The sequence below is a fragment of the Fundulus heteroclitus genome, chromosome 21 (genome assembly GCF_011125445.2).
Source record: "Fundulus heteroclitus isolate FHET01 chromosome 21, MU-UCD_Fhet_4.1, whole genome shotgun sequence".
In the NCBI taxonomy this organism is placed as follows: domain Eukaryota; kingdom Metazoa; phylum Chordata; class Actinopteri; order Cyprinodontiformes; family Fundulidae; genus Fundulus; species Fundulus heteroclitus.
In genome coordinates this window covers 33,098,893-33,119,411 of record NC_046381.1, presented here as the reverse complement: position 1 = coordinate 33,119,411, position 20,519 = coordinate 33,098,893, and the positions used below count along the sequence as shown (strand labels likewise).

At 41.5% G+C, this 20,519-nt stretch overlaps 1 pseudogene; it reads left to right on the top strand.

The window, feature by feature from the left end:
• Nucleotides 1-20,519, top strand: part of LOC105920364 — an 84,859-nt pseudogene that overhangs the window by 14,271 nt on the left and 50,069 nt on the right.

Here is a 20,519-nt window from a genome sequence, read left to right as displayed (position 1 = left end):
TTGGATTTGTGTACATAGTTTGCCGTTTATTAATAATGTAACAAAAACAAAACAAAATTTAAAACAGAATGTGGCATATGTATATAACATGTTTTATTGTTTCATTCTCCCAACAGTGGCCACAATTCCTTGTATTACGCTTTTGTAATTTATGAAGTGTATAATTAAGTCTTGTATGTCCACATATTAGTCTAATTAATCTTTCCTCCTTTCTGCTCCTTTGTCCTTTCTAAATTCAATCAAGTTTCTTGAGTTTGAGTGTTCATAACTGTCAGTTTTAGTCTGATCAGGGTGAAACAAATATGGTTCTCTTCCGCAGAAACGCTCCTGTCTGATACCAGATTCACATTTATATTGCAGTTTTCATTTCTTCTGCTGTCTTTTTGAGCCTATAAAACCATATCTCTTTTCCTCTCCCATCTCACCTTTTCTGCAGTTCTTTCTTCATTTGAGGGCGGGTGGTCAATCAGATATCAGGAAAGGTCCAGTGCCACCCCCCCCCCCCCCCCCTCCTGTGCCCCCTCCAGCTCCACACCTGTCCATGTTCATTTATCCACATCCCCACATATTTTCAGATGGTAAAAGAGAAACACAATTATTTTAAAAGTTGCCTTTTTATGGAGAGACTTCCCAATTACTGGCTGTATAAAAGTCAAGTACCCAAACTTTTTTGCAGAAAATACATAAACAGAAGATAAACCTGAATAACTTTCAACATTAATTCATTTTGTCTCCTGCCTCAGTGCTAACATCTGGACATGAAGAGGGACCGGCTGCTGCTGTTGTTTCTTTAAGCTGTGGACCACAGGGTTCATGATGTTAAGCTTCGTGAATACGGATATCTGCCAATGTTACAGTGGGCTGAAACCTAAATATATAAATTTGCTTTGCAATAAATCATGAACTGAGCTATGCCTATCAAGGTATATGAGTTATGTTTTGTGTTGTACTTCCTGTGAACCTATTTTAGTCTTTATTCTGTCATCAGGGATTCCAAAACGTTTTGGCCAAGCACAAAGTAAAATGTCTTTCCCAGACATGCACTCACCAAGTTAAACTATATTACGCTGTGCTGTTATTTAATATTGATAATAGATCTTTATCCAATTTACATTAATAAGTTGTTTTATAACTGTGGATATTTCCCTTTTAGCTGAGATCCAGAACTTAGGCATAATCGTTTAATCAAACTTTGTTTTTAATGTTGTCTTCGTACTTGATTAGTAAGAAAACATGGCCATTCAGAAGGGTCTGCAAAAGAGGAGTGTTACAGCTATTTAAAAATTATGATTCCTAGAAAACAAATAAACACCAAATGGGTACTAATGTTTTTTTTTGTCATAACAGTGGAATGTTGATTAGTAGATACACAGAAGCAAACTGCACTTTTAAATAGAATGTGGGAATGCTAATGGAAAAATTAGACTAGTATTTTGAATGACGACTAAAAGCAGGAAAGCATTTGCAAGCCAAATGTATAATAAAAACAAAATCGTAGATTAGGCCAACGTGGACACCTACTGAATGGGTTTAATCTCTACAAATGATACAACAGTTAAGACAAGTTTGTGCTATTATGCAGTGTTTTAAGTTATTTAATGTTCAATAAGTAACTCAGTCTGTTAGGTATTGTCTGGTGAATATAAGCCCAAACAGCTGACATCAGGACAACAGTTGAATGTAAAGATTTTAGCACTGGCGTTCTAACGGCAAACTGCACACATATAGAATTAAGGAGTGACATCTCTTCAAGTTCAAGAAGCTATTAACAGAAATAAAATGAACATCCAAAGAACACCAGTATAGAATGCTGTTTATCTGAATTAACAATATATTTCAGTCAACAAATCCTTTTTACTAGGCTACTGAAACCTAACTAAACTAAGCAAAAATTATAGAAACTAAGGAACTATGTACATATCAAAAGGACAAATGAAGATAGTTAAAAACCATTATCGGAATGATTCAGGGAATCTTGGGTTCACTGCAGATCCAAGATAGAGAACCAAAGTTCATCTTAAAGAAAATCAAATGAGGGTAAATCAACCTAAGAAATGTAGAACATCTGTGTTCAGCCCATGCACAATGTAACTCCAGGTTAGATAAAACTTTATTTGAGGAAATTGTATTTTAAAGAATGATCTACTAAAAATAAATTAACCTCTAGGACCTGATTTTTATTAATGTAATAATTTCTCCAGGAAATAATTAAGACTCAAATTGGTAACTTAGGATGCTAGAGGGCACTATAGCAGACCATCAACCGGAAATAACCATTAGCTTGACGGATTAATCTCAGTTACACAAAACACCATTAGATCAACATTAATGTTCCCTATTAATGCTGTGCTAACGTAGTCATGTTTAACTAGGGTATTAGCGGAGGCTAATAGCGGCTAACGCTGGCAGCAAATCGTCGCTAACTTAAAAAGACTTTTCAGCTATATTTTATTGTAATGAGCGGACTGGAAAACACAAACAATATCTGCAGTTTCTCACATTTCCTGTGAGAACAGGTGGGTGGTAGTGCGGTCTGAGTTAGCTGTCTGCTTTCTAATAAGCTTTGTGGTGATCAATACTTGCTCTCCTGCAAATTACATATACTACTAAAACACAATACACTCATCGTATAATATTATGAACACTGTTGGGCAATTACATCTTTTAAGTTCTTTATTGTTTAATCAAATAACTCTTGGTCTCTTAGGTATTGTCCAATGAATATCAGCCTAATATGGCTTTGATATTAGGACAATCAGTGAAAGAGTGATTCGAGCACTGGCATTCGTCTAAAAGAAAACTCTGCACACATATGAGAGACATAAGGGGTACACCTCATGTCACTTTTTAATCCGATTTTGATGGATTAAAAGTGGGCGGGGCGATTAAAAAGGGGCGGGGCTTATTTTTTAATTGACCTTTTAGGTGATCACATGATCGTCACGTGACCCTCATGTGACACCGTATCATTGACCCCTCATGTGACCCCACCACGTGACCCTCATGTGACACCGTATCATTGACCCCTACCGTGACCTCCATATGACCCCACCACGTGACCCCTCATGTGACACCCTATCATTAATCATTATTAAATTAATTATTCTTTTATTTATTGTATTATTATTATTTTCATTTATATTCATATCATTAATAATATTATTACTACTATCATTATAGTAATTATTTAATTCTGTTACACATACCCAACCTTAGTTAGTAGTATTATTGTAATCATTTAAAGTTATTTATAATTATTTAACTCCGGTATACATACCCAATCTTTTTATTAGTATTATTATGATTATTTTGAATTATTTAATTCTGTTACGCATACCCAACCTTATTTAGTAGTATTATTGTAATCATTTAAAGTTATTTATAATTATTTAACTCCGTTATACATACCCAATCTTTTTATTAGTATTATTATGATTATTTTGAATTATTTAATTCTGTTACGCATACCCAACCTTATTTAGTAGTATAATTGTAATCATTTAAAGTTATTTATAATATTTAACTCCGGTATACATACCCAATCTTTTTATTAGTATTATTATGATTATTTTGAATTGTTTAATTCCGTTACGCGCACCCAATCTTTAAGGTGGGAGGAAATCAGTCTTTGTTTCAGCCGTAAAAGCAGTCAGACTATAATAAAGATTAAAAATAAAACTATATAAAGCGTTTAGACGCATAAGCTTCCCCATCCGGAATCTGTAAATAAAAAGCTTAGGGTTCTCGCTCGGCTCAGAATCGTGCGATGCAGCCCCTCAGCTCTCCCTGTAAACAGCAAGCGTTACTGATCGCTTACCGGTTGCAGCTTACAACATAATAAGTCCATACACTCTACAGGTCAGTTTGAGTGTCATAAGTTTACTCGGTCAGTAAGCAGTTAAAACAATACTCAACCTGTTCGAAGCGCCGCGCGGGAGGAGACACAAGCGGGGGAGATCTCGCTTTCTCTCAATCATCTGACCCCTCAACACAAAAACTGTGTCTTTCTTTACAACCCTCGCGTTGTCATGCTTAGTATTTATAAATAGCGGACACCCTGTCACAAAAAAAAAAAAATCGACAGGATGTTGTATTTCACGCCTTTACGTATCCTAAAAATCCTCATCACGCGGACAAACACAATGCCTGTATTATCAATAATGTATATATAAAGCCCCCTCCCACCTAACTGAATGCATGCACGGTGACTCCTCCGAAACATCTCACAACTTCCTTCTTCGCGGCGAGCTACAACCGCTCAGAACTTCAACGACCGCTCTACACGCGCTCCACCTGTGATATACCGTAAGTTACCCTTTCCTGTTTATATATTGTATCTATGCATGGTTTTTTAGTTTTTTTTATCTTCCACGGACTCCTCTAGGTAATATGTGTAACTCGCTCCAGGGAAACCCTCACTGACGCTGTAGGAAATCCCCTACTACGTCAGCGTACAGCAGTTTCTCACCTCTCTCTCTCTCTCTCTCTCTCTCTCTTTTATCTCTAATTATTCCTCAGACCCCACTGTGAGCGATCTTGACAACATCTTTCATCAAAATTCTGACTTTGGTAATCCAACCTCATATTCACTTTAATGATATCCTTGTAAAACACTAACTGAAGTTCTAACCATCTTCATCTTATTTTTATAGATTTCAGGGGGAACGGTTACATTGATGCTCAATACGGTAGAGCTTCACACGCTCTACAAACCCCCAAACGCACTCAGCCCATGAGTAAATTGTCTCGTAAGTCGGGCAAAACGACTCTATTCCCCGGCGTCGCTGCTCAGACCAAGTCCAGTCCTCAGTGTGCAACGTATGCAGAACGCGACGATAACGACGTAATTTTCGTCGATTCATATTCCTCAGTGTGCACAGTCTCTGGTTCGCTCGCAGCAAAGCAAGAGGGTGACAATTCACAAGCAGCTTCCCTTCAGCACCCATCAGAGGGTGAGTTTGCATTTAAAGCGCTCGGGTTTTTGTAAGAGTTGTATTAGCCTTGTTTTTAAAAGCCTCTCTGCTTACAGAAGCAACCCCCCTCGGTCTTGGAGGAGAGAAGGTGAAGGTAGAGCCCTTAAACCCACCTCAAACTGGTCAAGAAAACCTTGGAACCTCCTCAGATAGTGAGTAATACAGCTTTTTTATTAATTAATTTAATAATTAAATCATTATTTCTTTATTTACACATTTAAAGTGTAAACTAGTTTTCTGCACGGTTCAAAAATATGTATGCCTCCCTCCCGGTGTGTGTGTGTGTGTGTGTGTGTGTGTGTGTGTGTGTGTGTGCGTGTTCCACCGTCTTAGTGGGGACCATCACAGGTTTTTAACCTTTCCAGTCAGGATATTTTACAAAGTAGGGATATGTTAACCATGTAAACCTTATGTGTGTGTGTGTGTGTGTGTGTGTGTGTGTGTGTATGTGTGTGTGTTTATGTATGTGTGTGTGTGTATGTATGCGTGTTCCACCATCTTAGTGGGGACCATCACAGGTTTTTAACCTTTCCAGTCAGGATATTTTACAAAGTAGGGATATGTTAACCATGCCAACCTTATGTGTGTGTGTGTGTGTGTGTGTGTGTGTGTGTGTGTGTGTGTGTGTGTGTGTGTGTGTGTGTGTGTTCGAATCACACCTCTGCTCCCCGATCTCTCTTCACTTTTCACCTCTATGCTGGTTTTTACTCATTTATTTAATTGTATTTACTTATTTAAATATATATATATATACATATATATATATATATATATATATATATATATATATATATATATATATATATATTATTATTATTATTTTTTATTTATTGTTTATTTTTATTTTTTTTTATTTTGCAGCCCCAACCGCCAGACGGGGAACACCCACTTTAAAACGTAAGAGGCAACTATCCATTTTGGTGAAGCTACAATCTACCGCCCTGAGGTATCAAGAAGCCACCAACAAAAACTTATCCAGATCAATTAAAGCCCGGAGGATTATGACAGGTAAATCTGAATCTCAAAGCTTTCAAAGAACTATGTTTCCTTTTAATAAAAAAAAAAAAAAAAAAAAAAAAAAAACAGCCTCCTTCTTTTCTTTATTATATCATAATAAATCAACGACTGTTTTCTTTTCTTTTATTATTATTAATATAATTATCATTATTATATTTATTATTTTTCTACAATTTGGTTTCTCGTATAATAAATCAATGTTGTATTCTCTCCTAATTATAATTATTTTGGTCAAATTACAGAAGCGGTGGAGAGTATTCAGAAAATTCCACTTTCCGGTCGTAAAGGAGGGTTCCACATCCGGAAAAGCTCTGAACTTCTGAGAACCTGCAAGTGTCTGCTGGACGAAACCGCCAAGACGTCAACGCTACAGTAGAGTTAACCTTTTAAATCGTGACCTCTGTAAACATGGATAATCAGCCAATGAGGAATGCATTGTATGAAATTATTCAAGCTGTGAATGAACTCCGTAATCTCCCTGTACACCCTGCAACCGAATTTCTCAATCTAACCCCAAATTCCCCCGTCAGAACTCAGGGTTCAGATTTGGATCTTCAAGGCTTACTGTCTGTAGAACGAGCCGTCCAACGATTAAACGATTCTTTCTCTCAACCATACTCGTCTGAAAATAATTCCTTAGAGTTTCAACAACAAGTTACAAATGCTTTACACGAAATTACACAAATGGTTAATGAGCTTCCTGTTCACCGCGTGCCTGCTTCTTTCAATGTAGCTCCACATTCACCGTCCAGGTTAGAACAAGCGATTCATCAATTAAACGTTTCTCTCTCTCAAACATTTAGCCCTAATCCTACAAACCTTCAGTATGAGCAACATGGGGGTAGTCTTGTAGAAAACGTTGAACATATTCCATCAGGTTCTTTGAATCATGCTTCGCAAAATCCCTCATCCAACCAGCCTCATCAGCCAAGCCTCATTGCACCCAACCTCCCCACACTCGATCGAGCAGATGAACCGTGCACTAGTCATGGAGAGCGAGCTGTAAACAGCTCTGAACATACCCAACAAACTCAAAGAGAGCGAGAAGGTTTCAATGTTACAGAAATAAGACGTCCTTTCAACGTCATTGCCTCGCGAGCCGGCGACGCTCCCAACCCCGCTGAATTTTACACACAAGTGTATCACATTCTCACAGAGCTCGCAGAGTCAGCTGCTCGTTTGGCCTCTCGTAGCGATATTATCCAACTAGAGTTGAGCGGAGAAGGATTTTCTCATCACGCCGTCGTTCAAGTAAATGATGAACGTGATTCAATTCTGCCTGCATTTCTGGAATTTTTAGAGGAGCTAACGCAGTCAAACGCGGAATTGCCGGATCCAAACAACTTAGAAATGATTGTTCAGGTTGTAAGAAACCCTCATGGAGGCGGCAAACGTAAAGCCGAAAAAACATTGGACTGTGAACTGATTCGTAAAAAACGTCAACATTTGTATATCGTCGCCAATCGTTCTGATCAGCTCTGTTTTTCAATCAGTCTTGCCCATCTATGTAACCCCGCTTTTACAGACGCCCAAGCCGTGCAGCAAGCTGTACTTTGGCAACGCACAGCGGGCCTCACAGAGCAAACCCCCGTCACTTTCAGCGATGTGCAGAAATTTGAAAAGATTGTCAACAGGAAAATTGTGGTTTTCTATAAAGACGGTAAGGATGCAATGCTTCGTAAATTCCAGACTGACTTTTCCGATCGTTCAAATCCGCTTTTTCTGCTTCTGTTCAAAAATCATTACTATGGAATAAAAAGTCTCACAGCATTCACAGGTTCTAAGTACATTTGCAGCTATTGCTTTAGCGGCTTCCGAAACATCAACAGACATAACTGCGAAGGTCGCTGTGCGGTTTGTCTCGATCCAAAATGTACTCTGCAGCGGTACAACTCTGTACAATGCACAGATTGTAACCGAATCTGTCGTAATTCATTCTGCCTCGATAGGCACAAACAGCCCAGATTGAGACCTTACCTCGGAAAGCATGTGAGTAACTGCGAAACGACTAAATACTGTCCTCTGTGTAAAAGGCTATATGATCTAGCAGCAGGTGGGGGTAGCAAGCCTCACGAGTGTTCAATAAAATGCACGATCTGTCGTCAGAAAGTCCCTAGCAGTGTTGATGTAACTTTAAACGAGCACCAGTGTTACATTCAACCCACACTGACAGACCCTGAACTCGGAAATAAACTGGTTTTTTACGATTTTGAAACTTTTACAGATCAAACTGGGAGACACATCCCATTCCTAGTCTACACAAAAACTTTGGCGGGGGAAGTTTGGTACTCTTACGGGCTGAACTGCGTCAGGGATTTTCTACTCCATTTCAGAAATCCTCGTTACAGAGGTTTCACTTTCCTAGCTCACAACAGTCGTGGGTTTGACTCTTACTTGGTTCTGAGTGTAATGGTTGAATTGGGCATTAAACCACATTTAATAACACAGGGGAGCAAAGTTCTCTTTTTTACCGAGCCTGATTACGCTCTGAAATTCATCGACAGCCTTTCATTCCTTACGATGAAACTCAGCCAAATGCCAAAAGCATTGGGATTTAACGAGCACTGTAAAGGGTTTTTCCCTCACTTGTTCTCCTCTGAGAAGACTTTAAACTACGTGGGTCCGCTTCCTCCCCCCTGCTTCTACGGGGTAGACCGTATGAATCCCTCCGAACAGGAACGGTTTTACATTTGGTACAACGAGGCTTGTAAACACCCCTTTGCCTTTCAGAAAGAAGCTCTTTATTATTGTCAAAATGATGTGGAGATTCTTTTCAAGGCTTGTGTGAAATTCAGAGAAGAGTTCTTTAAAGAGACAACCGTGGATCCTTTAAAGTCAATCACCATTGCGTCAGCTTGTATGAATGTCTTTACATCCAATTTCCTCCCTCCTAACACTCTCGCGATCCCCTCCCCGGTGGATTACCGACGAGAATGTAAAACATTTTCGAACGCGTCTATTCAGTGGTTAGAATGGGTAGCTCAGGAACGAGGCATTTTCATTCAGCATGCGCTCAATAAAGGTGAAAAGAAAATCGGCCCTTATCACATCGATGGATACGCGGAGGTTCGAGGGGTGAAAATTGCGTTTGAGTTCAACGGGTGTTTTTTTCATGGGTGTCCCACTTGCTTTCCACCCGATCAGATCTGTCCTCTCAGGAGGGTTTGCTTTGAAACATTCCACTCTGCTACCATGGAGAGAGCGAGGTTATTGCAATCGGTTTACGGCGTGCAATTAGAGGTTATTTGGGAACACGACTGGATCCTAATGAAGGACTCGCACCCGGGTCTCAAAAGGTTTCTACAGTCTTTCAACGCACCGGAGCCTCTTTCCCCACGTGATGCCTTATATGGCGGGCGTACTTGTGCTCTCAGACTCCGGTACACGGCGGAGGAGGAGGAATCGGTGCATTATGTAGATTTCACCTCATTGTACCCGTACGTGAACGCAAACTGCCCCTATCCTCTCGGGCACCCCAAAATCATCTGCAAAGATTTTGACGATCCATGTAGCTATTTCGGGTTCATCAGGGCGACTGTGTTTCCACCCCGCGGTCTGTTTTTTCCCGTTTTGCCGTACAAGACATCTACCGGTAAACTCGTGTTTACTCTCTGCCGTGCTTGCGCCGAAATGAACTACCAGGCAGGCCCATGCAACCACACTGACCGAGAGAGAGCGTTGACGGGGGTGTGGGTAACCCCCAAATTCAACAAAGCTCTGGAACTCGGTTACACCGTCGCTGAAATCAGTGAGGTTTGGCATTTTGAGAACCAGAGCAGTTCAATCTTTAAACCGTATATCAACACTTTTCTCAAGGGTAAGCAGGAAGCTTCAGGTTTTCCCGCTGAAGCGACGGATGAGGAGAGCAGGTTAAAGTATGTGGCAGACTACAAACTGAACCAAGGCATCCAGCTAGATGTACGGAAGATTGAGGTCAATCCTGCTAAAAGGCAAGTGGCTAAACTGTGTTTGAACAGTTTTTGGGGAAAATTTGCGCAGAGAAATGATCTGGCTCAAACTACCATTGTGACAGACTCAGCTGAGTTTTTTAACTTCCTGTTTTCAGGTAAATACACGGTGAGTTACTTTCACTTTCTGAACGATGACATGTGTATGATTCAGTGGACATACAACAAGCGATGCATCTCTCCCCCCAACAAGGTGAATAATGTGTTTATCGCGGCATTCACCACGGCACACGCACGGTTGAAACTATTCACCTGTCTCGAACCGCTTCAGGAGCGCGTTTTGTACATTGACACAGACAGCCTGATCTACGTGGTTAAACCGGGTCAGACCTCCCTCGAGCTGGGAAATTATTTGGGTGATTTAACGGATGAGCTGGGAGGTGATACCATACAGCAATTTGTTTCAACAGGCCCCAAAAGCTACGCTTACCAGACAAGAAACCAGAAAAAAGTTGTGATGCGTTGTAAAGGCATCACTCAAACTCAGGAATGCAGTGAGAGGGTGAATTTTGACAGTGTGAAAGAGTTGGTAGAAAGTTATCTGCAGGGGTCTACAGGGGGTGTGTTAGAAGCTCCGCAGCATACCATCAGGAGGGATAAAGGAAACTTCCAACTTAAAAATACCACATTTCAGAAAAAGTTCCGCTTGGTGTATGACAAGAGAAGGCTTTTTCCTGACGGAACAACTCTCCCTTTTGGTTACTAAAAAGGTTAACCGAGAACAATGTCGCTCTCCGGTGAAACACAGGAGATTGAATTTGACCCTAGATTCAAAACCCCTTTTTCATGTCTGATAGTGGGTCCGAGCGGTTGTGGAAAATCTTTTTTTGTTAAACGTGTTTTGCAGAATTGTAACCATGTTATGGATGTTGTACCTGTAAATATTGTATGGATTTATACATCTCTTCAACCCATGTACGTCGAATTGCAGAGAATGAATAAAAAGATTAAATTCATCGAAGGACTACCTGATTCTTTTGATGATGAAAATCTGTTTCCTCCTGATCAGAATCATCTGGTTATATTGGACGATGTAATTTTCCAGGCTTCGGAGCATCCAGAAGTGGTCAAGATTTTTTACGCAATACAGACATCACAGAAATATGAGCGTGATGATGCTGACTCAGAACGTGTTTCATCAAGGCAAGTACAGCCGCACCATCAGCTTAAACACTAATTATATGGTGTTGTTTAAGAACCCCAGAGATAAACTGCAGCTGAATATATTAGCGCGTCAGATGTTCCCGTCAGAGAAAACTTTCTTTATGGAGAGTTTTCAAGACGCCACCAGGGAACCTCACGGGTATTTAATCCTCGATCTGACTCCCACTTGCCCAGATCGTTTCAGACTGAGAACAGGGATGCTCCCTGGTCAGTGGCCGGCTGTGTATGTACCCAAGTAAATTAATTTACCATGTCGACACGCATAAAAAGGAACATACCTCTTTTCAGGGCTCTGTATCATGCCACCCCACAGAAACGGAAAGACATTCTCGCTCACTGCTCGCCGGATTTTCTTAAAGCCTTGTGTGAAATAGCTCTGAATATCTTAAAAGGTAACGTTAAAGTATCTCCCGCTCAACATAAAAAACTGCAAAAGCAGAAAAAAATCATCAGACTGCTGGCTGATAAAAGAACGGGTTTAAAACGCAAGCAGCTGGCTCTGAAAAATCAAACAGGTGGGTTTATTTTACCCCTGCTAAGCGTTGTGGCCCCTTTAATCGGAGAGTTGGTGGGAGGTCTCATCAGGAGATGAGAAAATGTCTCTTAGGACGGCGCAAAAGATGTATCTCGTCTCTCCGCATCAGTTCAAACGTTTGACTCCGTCAGAGCCTTCTATCAGACAGACGGCTGAAGAGGATTTGGATTCAAAAATGAGGGAAATACTGAATGAACAGGGACTGAGTTCTTATGAAAAAATTAAAAGGTACAACGCTCTGCTGCAGAGATATCTGACTCTGATCAAACAAAGTCAACTGGAGGAACCTAGAGTGACTTTAACTTTGCAGCGTAACCCTACCCCGGACAATAATGACGGTGAGGCGGACTCTGGCTCTGATTCTACTGCTTCTACACCCTCTCCTATGGAATTGGATGAAACCGCCAACGAAGTTCTAAAAGCTCTACCAAACAGAGATCGCAAAAACGCAGAATACATATTGAAAAAGTTGTCCCTACATGGTACTGGTTGGACGTCGAAAGGCGAATTTGTTTATCGGGATCGTGTGATGGGAGGCTCACATCTACTCGATTTGCTGAAAAACCTTCTGCTGCCGTTTAAGAGGAAAACACAGACCCAGGAACCTGTAGGCTGGAACCATTTCATGACCGCCCTGAAGGAGCTAAACATCCCTGTGTCCTCAGTCAGCAATCCGCAAGCCCGGGAGCAATACAGAGGCTTGACGGAAACGGACGTATCGGAGAAGAACGGTGCTAAACCTTTTGCAAAACGAAAAGGAAAAATTGTGTTGTCCCCTAAATTCTCCGGAATAGACTTTGAGCATCCAACCCCCTACAACGAACGAGTCAAGAGCAAAAGAGTCAAGAACCCTGCATGGTTGAAATTTTCTCCTTAAAACTCTGTATGAAATAGAAACTAGAGAAATGAATTTGTAATAAAGATACTTTTATTGTTTCAAATTATTAGTGCGTACAGTGTTTTTCTTCTAGACCGGTTACAGTTTGTAACAATCTTTAAACATTTGTAAAGAACACGTTCCGTGATTAAACGAGCACGGGGTTCTATTTTTGACACAACGCTGATATTTTTTCACAAAATCAAATACCGCGACATCGTTTTTATAAACATCGTCGTCGTAGGTAGCCAATATTTCATCCATCGATAACCCGCAGGCTTTATGACAAAGATAATAAACACAATGATGACCGCACACAAGGGATAGAGTGTCTTGAAGTTGACGATTATGATACAATATTTTCGAGGATCTCTCTTTCAAAAATGTCACTATGCTCGAGGGATAAAATTCGAAATCTGGGGGAAATCCGTAAGAGTCGAAAAAGGTGGCTCCATCATTCTCCTCCAAAGTCAAAGCCAACCAGTGTTCTCCAGGCATGTGTGAAGGATGAGTGTTGACGATAAAATAGGCGGGGCCTCTGTACGTGCGTTTGAGTAACGGGAGCTGATCACAAGCCCAAACGCCGCAAAATAGGTCCCCCAATAGGTGATGCATCAGACTCTCGATCTCGTGGTTATTCATGTTTTAATAAAAATCCACCAGGACCTGCCTTTTTGAGTCGATTTCCAAAATTGAGTCGTAACACGCGTACACAATCAGGGTGGTTATGTGAGGCAGCGGAACTCTGAATCTCATTTCCAGTCTCAAATTACCGTTGCACACCGGTGACAGAGCGTCTGCGTCCTCGCTCGGATTGAGATTAAAGACAAACAGGGAATAACCCTCGTTAAATTCCTCACGAGCGATGCTTAAAGGAAGGTCTTTTAAATGACGACCTGTAGAGGTGAACATGTTGTAATATTCCCTGACTGAAATACCGTTGTTGAATTGGGGTTGAAACGCTTTGGCGGGGACCTGTCTGCCGTCTTTGCAGAGCGCTAAATATTCCACATCCATATGCTTAAAGTTGAAAGGCGACATACTTCTCCTTCCAGTGAATGCCTCGTGGTTGACCATACCTAAAACGACATATTTCGGCATCGTTCCCAAAAAGAGATTCTCCTGAGTACATATCCTGGAATTTTCAGGGACAGAGTACGTTTTCACATTCACGCGCGAAAGAGGATAGAGGGCGTTTCCTCTCGTTAATGCTGAGGCATGCCCTAGTCGGATAGCCGGGGAGACTGAAACTTTTTTCATAAATAGCGAAGCCCCTAGAATTTTCAGTCTGAAGGTTGAATCACGCGGTCCCATGAGAGAGAAGGCGTCGCTGGCTCTGGTTAGTTTAACCCTCATATCGACAGAATTCAAGAGGAGTCTTTCGCAGAAGAAAATATCTGCGTGAAGCGGGCCCATCAGGTGTAACTCTCTGGAATTAGCGGTGAAAGCGGCTCTCTTGTTCATCCCCGAATTTGGACCGTCGGTGGTAACGATAGAGTCAATAGCTCCCGCTGTGTCTTTGTAAAAGAGGCCCGCGCTAAATTGGCTCTTTAACGTGTCTTCTGAATAGTTGAGCAGAGTTTCAATCATTGCTCTGTACGGGTGAGTTGCGCTACTCTGCGAAATTAACCTGTCCCCCAGAATAACGTCGCATTGACTAAACATTGTATTCAACGGGTAATTTATCAAACCGACAGCGGCGTCGTTAGCCAGGTCGCTTCCATCCGCGTTGGTGATCTTTAAACGGACATGAAGTAACGTATCGTTCAAATCCAAGTATTTCTCTCCATCTCCGGGGATAAAGAACTCGATAGGCCCGGTGTCTGTAATCGCTGACACGGGTAATATTTCTGTGTAGAGCTTATCTTCGATAGAAAGTTGTGTCATGGGGGCGGAAAACAAGTCGAGTTCCGCCAGCGTACATTCTGATGATTTCCGGTGTAAAAGAGCCATGTTTTATTGTTATTGAAGAATAATGATTCAGCTAAATATATCCTTGCGTGCAGCGGACTTCCTCCCTCTTGCTTCGCTCCTGCTGACTGATTTCTTCTTTTTGCGCGGCACAACTATTTGTGAACGCCCAACACGTTGCCCCGGAGGTCTCTTTCTAGCTCTTCTTGACAAAACCATAACCCCCGACCCCTCCTGGTTATTCACACCCTCGTGCGAGCCGCTTATTTTCGTCATAGCTTTACCTATGACGTCCGAGGCGATGTTTGTGGCAGCCTTTTTCAGATGCGGTTTAGCAATAGCGAAGCCGGATTTAAATAGGGGTGAGACGAAACGAAATAATTTTGAAAATATGGATCCTATCCCCCGGCCATACATAACAGGGGCACCATAGAAACCGGGTAATTCTCCCCCTACCTGGTTCTGGTAGTAAGGGATAAAACGATGCGGGTCCTCTCTTAAGAAAACCATGTTGTCTTGATTATTGTAGCTTCTTCCTCACGTTTTTAGAACGCTGCAACGTTGTCGGTGTGAGTGGTTGAACAGCTATGAATGATTCCGGTCACAATCGTGTGTTTTTATAAGCGCAATCCGCTTCACCTGAACGCTCTGCGTGAAGCAACGGGTCTGAAATGTAGTTTCACGATGCACTTTCCGTATGTAAATTTCACCGGGGTGTTTTGATCCGTTTTAATTTCAACTTGTATATTTTCAATATGTTTCTTGGCAACGGGGAGATAGTAGGGGTTATGAAAGGTCTGCGTGATAATATCCCCAAACACACCCTGGACCTGAACCGTTCGCAAGAGGGGTGCGTATGCGTCCCCTACTATCTGCGGCGTAACTACGTCGCTGTAAAAATAGAGGTGGTAGAAACCCGCTTTATAATCTATAGGGTGAGGGGCGTGCCAGTGGTCAAATTTGATCCATTTTCCGGGTTCCGCGCCGAGCATGTAGGCCAGTGGAGCGTGAAAACGTAGGTGGTACTGAGCGCCGGCCTGGAAGGTGAGTATGTTTGCGAGTTTGTTAACCTTGAAATAAATATCTGAATCTATCTTTCTCAGATGAGCTTCGATCTCTTTGATAAGCTGATTCATATTACTGTAGTATCCGTTTCCAATCTGTATGCGATGGACTTGTTCCTCGCTCGCTTTCCGCCATTCGAAAAAAGCATTTTCTGAGGGGACATTATGCCATGTGTGTGGATAAGAAACCTCGGTCAATGCCACTTGCCATTCTCCTTGTAAATTGATATGCTCGGCTAAATCCACGCGGAAACTCGATATGTTATTATCCTTAAAGACATCGAGGCTGGCGTTGGAGGGTAGCGTCAGGTAAAATCCCTCGTCCTGAGTTAAACGGTCCATGTTGCACTGTCAACCGTCAGAGAGCAACGTCTTCTTTTATACGTCTCGCAGGTCGTCGGCTCTCACCCAGCTGTTGAATTTCTCCGGCCAATTTTTCCAACGTACTAAGACCTGTTTGACCCCCCGCACGGTGCGTTTGTCTAATATCTCACCCACTTGATACATTTTGTTTTTTGACATTTTCACCTTTTGAAGCTCCTCCGCATAAAAAGAACCTTGGACGGGCTCTCCGTCTAAATCTTTCAGTTTGAAGACGGGTGGAAATCGTTGTAGCACTTCTGTAACTGTAAAGATTTCGTCCGTGAAACTCTGTTCATATTTCTTGTCAAACACTCCACGCAGCTTGGAGATTCTGACATGATCGCCTAGTTTAAACACCGTCTTGACTTTTGTACTGTGTCTGGAATTGGTCCCGTACAGATTTTGAAACACTTGAAAAGCGTTACTAGCGGTGACTTGGATAGGTGCTATTTTAATACTTGAATGATAACCGTGGTTGTAGCTTTTGACCAGATCCTGAAGCACGTTTAGATATCGGAGAGTGTTGTTTGCGGTGAAATATCTCCACATTCTTGATTTTAACGTACGGTTAAACCTCTCAACCACAGACGCTTTTATTTCACTAGCCGTGGAAAAATGTTTAATACCGTTTTTATCCATCAGCGCTTTGAATGATTTGTTGAAAAATTCTTTTCCGTCATCAGTTTGAAGCTTCTTAGGAATCTGACTCTCCTTTAAAACGGATTCAAAAGCTTTTACGACGTCAGAGGCTGTTTTCCTTTTTAAAGCCCTAGCATAGGCTCTTTTGGAAAATACGTCGATAACGGTTAATAAATAATTGTAACCGTCGTTTTCTTCGGACAAGCTCTGCATATCACAAAGATCGGCTTGGAACTGTTTCAGAGGCCCGGTGACAAACACTCTATTTCTAGGAAATCTAATTCTTGCGGGTTTATGCAGAGAATAAGCATCTTGTTCCGATAAAAAGTCTCGGACCTTTTCAACCGCTACCTTCTTGCCCGTTTCACTTTCCAGAGCTCTCTGTAGTCTATCTACCCCGCCGAAAGAGCCGGGGTGCGAAGGCGTGTAATATACCCGTTTCATGAACTTTTCTTCAGCCATACCTTCCCACGCACGTAGTGATGCTAAATGAAGGATAAGAGGTCTGTATCTGGGTTTTTATATATTTTATTATTAATATGCATTTATTATATCACAAGCTAACTGTAGAGAAAGACACAGTTTTTTTTTTTGTGTTGAGGGGTCAGATGATTGAGAGAAAGCGAGATCTCCCCGGCTTGTGTCTCCTCCCGCGCGGCGCTTCGAACAGGTTGAGTATTGTTTTAACTGCTTACTGACCGAGTAAACTTATGACACTCAAACTGACCTGTAGAGTGTATGGACTTATGTTGTAAGCTGCAACCGGTAAGCGATCAGTAACGCTTGCTGTTTACAGGGAGAGCTGAGGGGCTGCATCGCAGGATTCTGAGCCGAGCGAGAACCCTGAGCTTTTTATGTACAGATTCCGGATGGGGAAGCTTATTTATATAGTTTTATTTTTAATCTTTATTATAGTCTGAGTGCTTTTACGGCTGAAACAAAGACTGATTTCCTCCCACCTTAAAGATTGGGTGCGCGTAACAGAATTAAATAATTCAAAATAATCATAATAATACTAATAAAAAGATTGGGTATGTATACCGGAGTTAAATAATTATAAATAACTTTAAATGATTACAATAATACTACTAAATAAGGTTGGGTATGCGTAACAGAATTAAACAATTCAAAATAATCATAATAATACTAATAAAAAGATTGGGTATGTATACCGGAGTTAAATAATTATAAATAACTTTAAATGATTACAATAATACTACTAAAAAAGGTCGGGTATGCGTAACAGAATTAAATAATTACTATAATATCGATGATAGTAGTAATAATATTATTAATGATATGAATATAAATGAAAATAATAATAATACAATAAATAAAAGAATAATTCATTTAATAATGATTAAGGGTGTCACATGAGGGTGTCACGTGGTGGGGTCATATGGAGGTCACGGTAGGGGTCAATGATACGGTGTCACATGAGGGTCACGAGCAGGGTCACGTGACGATCATGTGATCACCTAAAAGGTCAATTAAAAAATAAGCCCCGCCCCTTTTAATCGCCCCGCCCACTTTTAATCCATCAAAATCGGATTAAAAAGTGACATGAGGTGTACCCCTTATGTCTCTCTCATATGGAATAAATGAGTGACAACTTTTCTTCAGATATATAAGGATTTAACAAAAATAAATGCCCTGTCATGAATTGAGAGTGAACCCAAACACAACCACAGACTGAGATATGTTTTAAAAGATTTTATTGGATGATGATGATGATGAGTAGTGGAAGCAGGAGACCAGAGAGACTGTACCGGACTGTAGCCAGAGGATGTTGATGGCAGGAACTGGCAAGCAGGACGGAGCCGGAGCACGGAGGTAGCAGGACCAGCAGCACGGCAGAGTGAAAACTTGGAGGACCGGAGTAACAGCAGGTGAGACGAAGGGAACTCGGGCTAGACAAGGAAAAGGTGATGTGAGCAGACTATCCCACAGGGAAGGGCAAACTGAGGGAGGTTTAAATAGTAAAGCTGACAGGTGAATTGAGTAGGGGCTTGATTAAGGACAGCAGGTGAAACAGATCAGTGGATCTGGAGCTGTATGGGAGGCAGAGAGTGCCATAAAATGTCCATGGTGCAGCAGGCAAAGCTGCACCATGACATGCCCGTCTTTACAGGAACACCATTAATAATGTTTTTCCCAATTAACAAAATACTTCAATCAGCTACTCTTCTCTACTCGGTGGGGCTCCAGGAACAACCTGTTCCTGAACACCAGGAATACCAAGGAGGTCATAATGGACTATAGGAGGTCCAGAACGACTGAACACGTCCCTCTATGCATACAGGGGGAGGTGGTGGAGAGTATGGACAGCATGAAGTTCCTGGGCCTCCACATCTCCTCTGACCTTTCCTGGACTGTGAACACCTCCCATCTGGTGAAGAAGGCCCAACAACGGCTCTTCTTCCTCAGGAAACTTAAATGGACTGGACTTTCCACTGAGCTGCTATAACACTTACAGAACTAGAAAGTATTTTTAGCATAACTGTATGAAATGGGAGCTGCACAGTGCAGGAGAGGAATAATTTAGCACGGGTCGTTTAGAATACCACAGGGGATGGTGAGATTTAGACTCTGTTTATGCAGCATGAGTCCAGATAAGGGCCATATGCATTGCCACTAATCTCACCCACCTGGGAAACCAGTCTCCGCCCACTTACATCAGGTGAATGATTTAGAAGCATCAGATTCAAAACTGATAAACTCAGAAACAGCTTCCTTCCAAAAGCTGTAAGGGCCATCGCCCCCTGCTGAAAAGTTTGTGGTTTGTCACATGTTAAATGTCACATATGCCTATTTGTACACTCTTATTTCTCAGGGAATATTTAATTGCACATTTCTGTAAATGAAGCCTTAAGAGTACTGCAGAAAAATGACTGTGGGTATGAATGCATCATTGAAGGAGCGCTGAAGGATTAAGTCATGTAACATCACAGTAATTCATATTGTTCAAAAAGGCACTGATATCAGACTTCTTGGACTCTGATACAAATCTCATCCGAGACGCTATAAGTATTTTCTCCATACTTTAATGTTTTGGAAAAAAAAATACCAAAACAATAAAAAACCTCTAAATACTAAATCTGCTCGGTCTGTGTCATGTTATTCATGTCTCATAGGAAATTTTACCATGGAAACACATGGACACATGTAATGGCCACTATCTTGTCAAGCAACTTCATGTTTTCACCTTCACATGGCACCAAAGGTCTGTCAGACATAAAGTGTTATTCAGTATTGTTTACCTGGAGCACATTCATCCTATGACTTGCTCCATGTGAATCCTGACATGTCCTTTTCCCATCAACATCTCATACTTCTAGTTGGCTACAACTAGAAGTATGAGATAAAAAAAAAATTCTGAGAAAGCTCCAGGCCAGTAAAACCTCTGACCAATCCTCTCATTCGATCTGAATGGATAGAACCAATCAGATACCTTCATGTCTCGTCCTGCTCAACGCTCCTTCTGTCCCTCAAGATCCGGAGGAATCGCCTTATCTATTGGTTGTCCCAGATGGCAATCATTCTGAAGCGTTCACGTAACACCAGTCTGAATGCACGTTCCTTGTTAGCTTCCGGTTGCTGGCTGCACATACGCACATCTAGTCTTAATGTATCTAGTTATCTTAGCTGTTATTTTCAGTGTTAGCTGTTCATTGTAGCGCCGCTGCTCTTGCCACATATTTTGAACATACTGTGCTCCTATCGGGCCTTTCAAGGCTACAACATGGTGAGTCAGCAGTGCTCGCTTAAGTGCTTGTGGGGAAGCTCTGCATAGCTTGGTGGAGGAGCGGCTTTTGGGTCAGCTTTCTCCTGCAAGCATCTAATAATATTAATAATAATTGAACTTTATTGATCTCACAAAGAAGAAATTCACTTCTGCATCTTAACCAATCCCCTTGGGGAGCAGTGGGCTGCCACTGTGCGGCGCCCGGGGAGCAATCGGGGGTTAAAGGTCTCGCTCAGGGACCCAGTGTGCCGGCACTGGGGATC